An 8,620-nucleotide genomic window follows, 5' to 3' on the forward strand; every position below is an offset into this window, starting at 1 on the left:
AGTGTTTCACTTCAGCACTGCGCCTCCTCTGAGTCTGGGTATAATATTCTCTTTCCTCCTAGTTGTAGAATTTCCACTCAGCCAGCCTTCCTGTGGTTCTGGATGATGTCCGTTCCATCTTTTAGGTATAATTTGAATTGGTTGTTCGAGGCAGCAATCTCCAGCGTTAACCTATGCCGCCATCTTGGATCCCTCCCCCAACTTCTAAGTAACATCTGAACAGAAATGCTGTTGCAATTCCCTTCAATGCTGCTCCCCATTTCTGGACCCCATCACTGTCTTGTGTTCTTTTTGCCTTGATGATCCCTGTCTTGATTAGTTCAAAAGTGAGTGGAGGAAAGAGAACAATTTCCATTCCAAACAGCTAGATTCTATGCATGCCCGGTAAACTGCCTAGTTCTCCTTTTATCCTTCTCCTCCACTCTTCCCCCAGCCCTCACACCAAAGCCTTTCATTCTTTCCTTGAAGGAAAGCCCAGAAGGAATCGTTTTCACAGCAACTGAAGAGCCTAAATTGTGCCCTGGTTCTTTTTGGATGACTTTGTTAGGGAACATATGACCCAGCTTTCCTAAGGTAGTAAAACAGTCCCAGGGGTGCGTAATGATCAATAGAACCACCTTTCACTCCCAAATTGTCAATTTACATGATAAGTATAGAGTCACACTAATAATCAGCTCTCATAATTCCCATAGCTGGAGGGTATGAGACATATTAATAACTTAACGTTAACACCTTGGAGAAAATGTATGTCTTGGCTCCCTATGGAATCGTTTGTGAAGTCTGACCTGTCTTCTCCACCACTAATGGGCACCTTCTTTCTCCTTGTTCCCCTTCTCAGCATCCAGCAAGCTAATCCTCAGGTTTTCCCTACCCTTCCACTGCCATGGCCACACATCCCAAAAAGCTTCTTGTTGCTATGCTTGAAGTTTTACACTTTATCCCCATTACCCAGACTCCCCTCTTCCTAGCTCCTTCCCAACAGGATTATAAATCAGGCCAACATCATCCAAAAGCCAACCATGCGCAACCTTCCCACATTCTGTTCACTCTCCTGCTAGTCCTCCCTCAATTCTTATGACCATTTTGTCCTAATAATAGGTATTTCATTTGTGCCTTTCCCAGTACTATTGCAAATAGATGCTCTGCCTCCCTAAATAAAGTATAAGATCCTGAAGGATGAATGCCCCATTTTCTCATTCTGTTGTATTGCCCAAAGCATCTATTATTCTGCACATGGTAGAAGGTCTGTTAATGCTGATTAAACTACCCCTCTTGGTGATTGCAGCCATAGAGAAACCTATGTCTCTAAGGGGCAATACTGCAGCATTACACATACTATCTGTGAGACAGGTGCTTTCTCCACACTCCCCCCATGTTGTTTGAGCTCTACAGAGCCTACTGGTATGTCTACAGATCTCTGAGTGAATTTAAAAGCTGCAGTCAAAGTTACATTGAACCCAGGCTGGGGTCTGTGCAAAGTGGTCACTAAGATTTTTTTCCCATTGCTTATGACTAAACAGACAGAATCCTAATACCACCCTTCTAGATTCTACCAATTCTGGCAGAATGGAACATTCTGTGCTGATAACTACTGCTTTCCCTTTATGGAAAAAGGGAAATCTTTATTTAAAATTCATTTTTCCTCATTTCCCCATATTTGCCTTCTTAAACGCCTTTTAAATCTAGGTTCTGTTTGTGCTTGAAGCTGGGACTACACTGCCTAGTTAGGAAACTTGAGAATTCAGATAATACTTACAGAGAGCATTGCACACCAACTTTCATTCCTGCCAAGAAGTAAACAGAAGTTTAGAACTATCTAGAGGAATGGGCAGTTCTTGACATTCATCACTGTCCTTCAAGACTGCATACATAGATGTACAGTAAAATACATTTTCTCCCCCCTTTCAGTAGTTAACTTTCCTGTTCTCCTGTTATATTATTTACACGTTAGCATAGGAAATATATCATTTGCAAGCCTTACCTCAAAGTGGCAACCAACCACCCCACTTTTACTAGATAGCATATTTTTCTACTTAATCTTCCCCCAAATACACCGAATTTCTTTTTTTTTAAAGTTAATGAACTCACGTTAATCTGTTTCCTACATATTTTAAAAATACTCATTGGATAAAGCTTGAAATATTTTATATTTTGCAACAGTGACCCTAAGACATTTTTTAAGGAAGCTTCTTGATTATTCTATCTTACTGCAGTGTCATAGAAACAGAATTATATATCCAAGTGACATTTTCCATTCAGAACATCCACTACTCTTCTAAGTAAGGAACTCTTGTGACCAGATATGCATATATTCATTGACTGTGTTGCTCTACTCCTCCGTTTAGAGAGGACCAGGAACCCTCTTGATAAAACTACCACGTGGCATTACTACAAAGTCATTAGGTTGCATGAAGTTTCTGGAAATCCCAAATGATATAAATGTTTACAAGGAGCGAAACATGTTTGACATCTTTAAATGACCACCAGGCAGCATTTTATGCCATTGTGATTGGAACCTAATGACTAATGGGAAACGATGTTGACGTGTCATTTAAAAGGTCAATGGAATTGTAACTTGGAAAGATTAATATTGTATAAATCCAAATAACACTGTTTCTGAGAATAGTGCATCTGGGTTAGGGTGGCTTGCTTGAAAAATTCTCTTGGCTGTCCATCATGCCTGAATGGTTATTTCACTCCTTGACCTGGGGAGACCTGGCAAAGGTCTGTGCATGGTGACGCTGGGCGTTTGGGAAAGCAGGATTCATTAGGCTAAAGAATGAGAAGATTATTATCCTGCCAGCAATGGAACACCTCTTTGGCTACCACCTCACCTAAACCTTGATTAAATCCAAAAATTGTTCTAACTCACTGCAGTGTCATGGAAAATCCAAAAATCAGCTGAACTTTCCAAATCAGACTCCTGCCATTTTCATTCGCAGCACCCTGTACTAAGCAGCTGGGGCTTTCCGAAGCAGGTGCTACCTATCTACAGAAAGAAATTCACAACTTCCGTTGCCTCTCCAGTTCCGTTATGCTAAACTCACCAAATAGGTTAGAAAATGTTAATTGTTTGATTCTTTGTGATTTCAAAGCTCCACTAGTCAATTTGCCGGATTGTCTAGTCACCCTCTGACCAAACATGATTTAGCTTGTCCCTATCAGATTGGTATCACAGTTCTTGCAAATGCTCTCTCCCTCTTTGTCAGCAGGCAGAACTCCTTTCATTGCAACGAAACATAAATCACTTAATGTTCTTTTGCTCTTTTGACATAAAAGCATTTGCCTTCTTATATAAACAGATACTTTTGTATATCTACCAGACCCCAAATAAAGCTAAAATGGCAAGAATGAGCATTTCTGGAAACCTGTGAAATTTTAATAAAAGGAGACAGGTTTAACAAATGTCAAGAAAAGAGGGGTAGACTCCTTACTTTTATAATTCAAGTTTCTATTTTGTATTCATCTATGAGCATTTTCTGACTGAAACTGCGGCTTCGTCTAATGAGACTTGTATGATTTTCTGTAGTTGCTTTTTACATTCGGAAGCAAACTTTCCTAAAGTGTGCGTGATTGTCTCCTTTCTGTTAGGGATTTGATTAAAATATTCTAGCTGTTTCAGTTGTTCCTTGTTATGTGCTTAAAATATGTGGCGTTATGCCTTTGCTATCTCAAAAACTATCTGTGGACAAAATCCATGAAGCCTGTCGACTGTGATCTATACACATGAAAGAAGAAATAGATTTTTCCTCTAAGCAGTGAAATCAGCGAATAAGAAACTGTTCGGCATCCTCTGATTCCTGACCCTTTTGCCCTTCATGGCCTTTTTTTCTATTCGTAATCATTCATTGAGTAATTGTGTATTCTTGTACAATGCAAAATCAACTTACATGCAATCAGGTAAGGACACAAGACACACTTGTGCCCTCAATTTCAGGACTCACAGATACCCTAGCAGTCACAGGACTGTAGTTCACTCAATAGTTGTGTTAACGATGTGGCTTTGCTATAAACTAAGTTGCTGTTTTCTTTACTTTGGACTCTAAGATTTTAAATGTTGCAGCGAATTAAAGAAAACACATTTGAAGGCTGATCTCAAAAACCATCAGCTATTCCTCTGAACGCCGTTGTGCAGCTTCTGAAATGTAGTTTATTGCTGTAAATATGTACTATTTATGTTCGCTTGTTTATTCCTAAAACAAATAAAAATTTTTTATTAAAAATGCCTACCTATAAAAAGTTTACTTTGTACTATTTTAAAAACATGCACAACTTCAGATATATTTGTATATTATTTAAAATGTTTAAAATTCTGAATCATTTGAGAGCTTTTATGGTAAAATTTAATACAAAGCAAAACCCTTATATTTGGAAGAAATTCTTTGCAGTGTTATCCAACAATTGGGGGAAACACCAACACTTTCCCAGGAGCTTATTTCTGTACCACTTAGACTTAAAAAAAAAAACTATACTAGTATATATATTAACACACCTTACAAACATTTGAACAAATGGACAGTTTGTAAATCAGAAAAAAAAGTCCTCTTATATTAAAAATGATGCCTAAAGCAGATTTTAATAACATCCATTTGTGAGGTGTGTTATGGCAAATTTCTTTTCAAATCTTCACTGTAAATATATTCATTAGAGTTGGCCTACTTGTCAGCCTTTCCTAATTTGGAAACTTCCAACCTCCAAACTCATTCTCTCCCTTCAGAAATATGTTGGCAGTAAAATAATTAACAAATTAAAGGTGTGAAGCTTACTTCTCCATTAGTTGGTGGTAAGCGTCTAAATTCCAGAGTAGGGAGGACAAAGGTCGTTAAAAAAGGAAAAATACGGCATGATTCCACTCATATGAAGTATTTAAAGTAGACAGACTCATGGAGCAGAAACCAGAATGGTGGTTGCCAGGGGCTAGGGAATGGAATTGGAGAGCTGCTGTGCTGTGCGTAGTTTCAGTGACACAAGATGTAAAAGTTCGAGAGATCTGCTGTACAATGATGTGCAGAGATAATACTGTACTGAACACTAAAAGTTTTGTTAAGAAGGTAAGGTTCAAGTTAGGTGGGGTTTGTTGTGTGGTTTTGTTTGTTTTGCCACAGTTAAAAAAAAAATGGTACAGTGACTTTGAAAAAGTTTGGCAGTTTCTTACAATAATTACGCAATAAAATCCAGCAATCACGCTCCTAGGTACTACTCAGTTACTGTGAAAACCTGTGTCCACATAAAAATCCACTTGTGAATGTTTACAATAATTGGCAAAAAGTGAGAACAACCAATGTCCTTCAATACACGACTGAATAACCAAACTGCGGTACAACTATACAGCGCAATATTATTCAGAGATAAAAAAAATAAATGATTTACCAAGCTACACAGAGACATGGAATAATCTTAAATGCATATTGCTAAGTGTAAGAAGCCAGTTGGGAAAGACTACATACTGTAGGATCCCAACCATATGACATTCTGGAAAAGGTAGAACTATTATAGACGTTTTTTAAAAAATCACTGGTTGTCTGGCGTTCAGAGGAAGGTGTAAAGGGCTGAATAAGTAAAGCACAGGGGATTTTTAGGGCATTGAACTATTCTGTGCAGAGGATACATGACCTTAGGCATTTGTCAAAACTCAGCACTATTAAACACAAAGAGTGAACCTTAATGTGCGCAAATTGAAAAATCACTTAGGAAGCTGGGTTCCAGCAAGGAATACAGACAATGATAAAAAAAAAAAACACACAACTTAACTGTATTGCAAATATATAAAACAACCTCACTGGAACATATTATTAAAAGAACATTAGGTATGAAGTCTGAATAAACTATGGAATTTAGTTTAAAATAATATACTTCTATTAGGTCATTAATTATAATTAATGTACAATACTAATATTACACATTAATAATCTGGGGGGAAATGCATGTGTGTTATATGGGATCTCTCTGTACTTACCTGCTCAATTGTTCTGTAAATCTAAAAGTGTCCTAAACAAATATAGTCTACTTACAGAAAGAAAAGAACAAGCTACAGATTGGGGAAAACATGCTTACAAGACATACATATGATAAAGACTATAGCCAGGCTATATAAAGAACATCCCAAATTCAATAATAAGAAAACAGTCCCATTTAAAAATGGGCAACAGATCTAAACAGTCAATTTGAAAACCTGTGTCCACATAAAAACCCACCTGTGAATGTTTACAATAAGATATACAGATGGCAAATAAGCACATGAAAAGACACTCAATATCATTGTTTTATTAAAAACCACAATGGGATACCACTACACACCTATTAGAATAGCTGAAATGAAAAAGACTGACTGACAAGTGTTGGTAAGGATGTGAAGAAGGAATTTTCATAGATTTTGGTATGGGATGTAAAATGGTAAAATCACTTTGAAAAATAGTTTAGCAGCTTCTTGAAAACATAAACCTACCACACGTCCAGTCATTTTGTTCCTAAGTATTCATAGGAAAGCTTATCCTACATAATAAAAGGCTAATATGCAAATTGTCCCCCACGCAGGAGTTCGACTGACCAGGAGTTAGACGTGTGTTGACCACCAGGGGGCGGTGTGGAATATGATGGGCCCCAACAAGAGCAGGACTGTGGGGGGATGGTGGAGCAGGTGAGTGGGTGGTGCCAGGCCAAGGCCGGCAGCCACTAGGGACCCTACCAGTGCACAAATTTCATGCACTGAGCCTCTAGTGTCCATAGAAAGACATGTATAAGAATTTTATATGTATATATATGTATAGTAAACAACCAAAATATACTTTAATAGGTAGATAAACAAATCATGGTAGACTTTTACAGCAGAATACTTGACAATAAGGAGTGAACAACATGGATGAGCTCAAAATAATGCTGAAAGGAACCGATCACACACAGACAGTATCAACTGCATGATTTTGTTTATATTAAACTCTTGAAAATGTGAATAAATTGGAGTCTTTCATGACAGGAAGTAGATCAGCAGTTCTCTGGGTGGGGGGAAAGGGCACAGGAACAGGGATTACAAAGGAATAGGACACGTTCAGGAGTGACTGATATGTTCACCACCTTGATTGAGGTGATACTCTGCTGGGTGTACATATATCAAAACTTGTCAGATTATCTATGTGCAGTTTATAGTCTATCAGTCAGATTTCAAAAAAGCATTTCAATATGCTAATGTAGTGATAATGTGGTACTAAGTAGACCAAGATTTTTTTTCCTTCTCAGAGAGGAAGTTCTGTATGGAGGGTGGAAATTCAGGACTTTCAATAATGACATGAAAAACTTGCACAAGATCAATCAACTACCTCCCCAAGTACACTGTTTAGTTCAGCTGATATATATTTTTTCATAACCAAAATTTCCCAGTGAAGAAAGTATATTGATGAATATTCTGGCACCAGGTCATCTATAACCATATATATATATATGTATATATATAGAAAGAAGTAATATGCAAATTGTCCAGGATGTCGTAATGTCATGACTGCTCAGCAGGAGGCAGAAGGGGATGTGTGTGGTGAGGCGAGCCACCGATGGTGCAGGACTGGAGAGAAGAGGGCCTGACATCCACGGAGTGCCAGCAGTCCCACCTCTGCGCATGAGCTGCACAGGAAACACCTTTTCTGACTGCCCATTGGCTAAGCTCCTGGTACGCCACTCCAAGAAGGTGATCTAGGGTTTTTCCACCTCACTCCTGGAGGAAAAAATGAAGGTCTGCTGCTGGAGGGGCTAAGAAATGTCATAGCCTGCCCTAGCCAGTTTTGCTCAGTGGATAGAGCCTTGGCCTGCAGACCGCAGGGTCCGGGTTCAATTCTGGTCAAGGCCATGTACTTAGGTTGCAGGCTCCTCCCTGGCCGGAGCCCAGGTCAGGGCTCATACAGGAGGCAACCAATCGAACTGTCCCTCTCACATTGATGTTTCTGTCTTTCCCTCTCTCCCCCATGCTCTCTAAAAATCAATGGAAAAATATCCTCAGGTGAGGATAAAAAAAAAAAGAAAGGTCATATCCTATGAAAGAGACATCTTGAAAATGCCTGAAATTGTAATTTTTTCGTGAAGGGACTGAAGTCTGTGTTGATGAAAACACCTTGGCAGCTGCTGTGGAAAGCAGTGGCAGCAGCAGCGGGGTGATGGGGGCAGCATCTTCCCCTGATCAATCTGGTCACCTCCTGCAGAGGGAGGCCAGACTGTGGCTTAGGCCTACTCCATCAGTAGGACATCCCTTGCGGGTTCCTGGACTATGAGAGGGGGGCAGGCTGAACTAAGGGGACCCCCTCCCCCAGTGCATGAATTTTTGTGCACTGAGCCGCTAGTCTATATAATAAAAGCAGAGTATGCAAATTGTCCCCTCAACAGGGAGTTCGACCAGGGGATGGGGCTGGCCAGGGGAGGGAAGGGAGGCCCCGGCCAGCAGCTGACAGCCACTAGGGACCCAACCAGCAGAGGAATTTTGTGCACTGAGCCTCTAGTCTACTAGTATCTGCACTAATAAAAGAGAAACATGATAATTGGCGTATGACCGCTACCCTTCCCATTGGCTAATAAGTGAGATATGCAAATTAACTGCCAGCCAAGATGGCGGCTGGCAGCACGGCAGCTTGAAACTAACATG

The sequence above is a fragment of the Myotis davidii genome, unplaced genomic scaffold, assembly GCF_000327345.1.
Source record: "Myotis davidii unplaced genomic scaffold, ASM32734v1 scaffold455, whole genome shotgun sequence".
NCBI classification, from domain to species: Eukaryota; Metazoa; Chordata; class Mammalia; order Chiroptera; family Vespertilionidae; genus Myotis; species Myotis davidii.